Here is a 2656-nt window from a genome sequence, read left to right as displayed (position 1 = left end):
TTTTCCCCCAATTGAGGTGAGGTGGGCCTGCACCAACCCCGAAGGTACTAAAAAGAGCAGCACCCCACCCCTCCAGCGCACAGCCTGTTCAGCCCCATGCTTCGCCATGCCTGAAACCAGAGGTTCTTCCACCTGCCGTACCATCAATACTTAAAGACCAGCTTCTTTCCTCCGGGGCCCCGCACCGGACACCGCCCCAGAGGAAGAGTCCAATCAACCACTGCCTAAACTTACGAAAATAGGCGCAAAGGACATCAGCAATATAGACATGATTTCTTCTGTACAACTTGATATTACTCACAGTTCTGACAAATACACAGGCCACTGTGATCTGTGGTCGAGAGATAAACCGCACATCCCATTGTTCCTTATTGCCCGAGAGTATCCGCCCAGAGAAGAATATGCCGACCCAACTAAAGCCGAGACCGTTCGCCCCAATTTGCTATCACTGCTCTTTTTTGATTCTGATCCTCCAGTTTCAACTATCCTTATTGAAGCCCCCATGAATCAGCCATAACTTCAGCTTTAAATAGTCCAAAAATCGTTAAACTCGGCTCAGGCCCAAACTGGCATGTGAAGGCCTCAAAAAATTAACTGCTAATGATGTCTCGCCAATTTCTTAGGCAAGATGCAGTGTTAATACACCCACTTACTAGAGTTTTATCCACAGCTTGTGCATTAAGGCGGGCTGATTCCCTTGGTGGGCAGGAGAAGGCCCATTAATAACCAAGTTTCCTTGGGAAGTTGGCTTTAATTAAAAGTGAATTTGAAGGTCCTGTCTTTCCCTTTCCCTATTGTACTTAGGGCTGTAGCAACAAGGAGCTTTATAAATACTTGTATGGTTTTGTTTTCCCGCTCCCAGTCCTCCCATTAGTCATCTCAAAAACCGCACCCCTAACTCCTTAATTTTTCATGTGACTAAATGATAACCTGGGTAGTCATGCACCCTGCAAGAGAAATGATTAAAGATATGTACATATCAGGGAGCGTGCCACATCTCACGCGTACCCCACCCCCTTTTGTTTCCCCTAGGCATAGCTAAATTTTTTAAGAGCCACAAAATCCAAAGCTTTCTTATCTCTTCAGCAAAAAAGGCGCCGAAAGACCAAATTTTAATCCTCCTTGAAGTATTGCCTGGAGGATGTTCAAGTGGGTCATACAGAGATGCAGCAGAGAACCCAGTCGGGAAACAATATGTTTGATCTTTAACAGGCGCTGCTCTGCCCTGGGGTAATATCGCACCCGCAGACCTGGGGTGGATTGGGACCACACAGACCCTGCTGGTAGCATTAGCCAAGCAATAATGAAATGCCATGTACAGTATGGAAAGATGTACATTAATGCTCCTGTAGTTTGTTTAAAAGTAAATCCTCCTTCATTTAACATTCAGTCCCAAAAATTGGGTGTAATGTATTGCCCCGCTTTAGCTTTTTTCTCCATCAGGCTGGAAAGTGAAAACATTACTGCAGAAAAATTCTTAGACGTAATTAAAGTTATAAATCCTTGAATGTTCCCTTAAAATAATCAAAACTAAGTATTTTTCCAATAATTGCTACCAATCAAAGAATTGTTTCTTAAATCATTCACAAACTACATTTACTTAAGTCAAAGTACTAGTTTGTGAGGCACTTTGTACTGTACTTCTTCATTTTTGCTACTGGATACTAGCTAGCATGAATGCGTCAGTTTGAAAGGTTATATTATGAAATTCACCTTGCTACTAATACGCAAATACCAAAAACAATGGGTACTCCAGCCCAAAACAAACTCTATTGACATACCAGTAACTTTTTACCTTAAAACTGGAACCTGCGAAACAAAGAATAAGAAATTGACAAAACAGTCCTTTTTCCAAGTCTTTCCCAACGAAATCACCAACTCTGGCTTGGACGCCCAAATACGAACCGTTTTTTTTAAATGAGAAATAACTGCATAACATGGGCTGCTATGGCTGCCAATTTAACCCGCCCCAAATTACGTCCACAAAAAAGTGCTTGTTTTTGCCACCCTCGACCAGGCTGCCAGACCCTGTTTATTCCCAAGTGTCTGATAACCCCATTATGGAAAGGATCGCCTAACAGAGAGACAGTCCCTTTTGTTTAACCCAGAAACACACTTGATAATTCGCTATCGCTCACCACCAGACTCGATAGACGAATTTAGTAACTTTACCTCACATATCATTGTACCATTGTAACTTAATTTAAATCTACAGGAACAAAATAAAAATCACCAAAATAACTTATGTTAGTTTTTCCTACAACCACCAACTCTGGTTTGGTTGAAATAAATCCTTGATTCACTGATATAGGTGAGAAGAACAGCAATTTTAGTCGCTCTACTCAGCTGCACACGGACGGACTCATATGCACTAACATGCACATGGAATCAGACCAGATTTGTAACAAACCATAGAGAGGCTGCGATAGCAACACAGGCAGCGGCTGATGTCATTCTCTGCTCAGGACCATGACTCCACTATATCTTTATATAGCAAATAGTTGTTTGCTGTTATATTTATCTTTTAAATGTCATATAACATAACCTTTAAAAAGTATGATGCACCATTCTTTTTTTTTTGCCCTTCCAACATTAAATTACACATGTTTATGCAAAATGGCCCCCACAGAGTATGTCTTTGCAAGATACTAAAATA

Source organism: Morone saxatilis, unplaced genomic scaffold (genome assembly GCF_004916995.1).
Source record: "Morone saxatilis isolate NCDOM2014 unplaced genomic scaffold, NCSU_SB_2.0 Contig16, whole genome shotgun sequence".
NCBI lineage: Eukaryota > Metazoa > Chordata > Actinopteri > Moronidae > Morone > Morone saxatilis.
Note: the sequence above shows the minus strand (reverse complement) of the source record.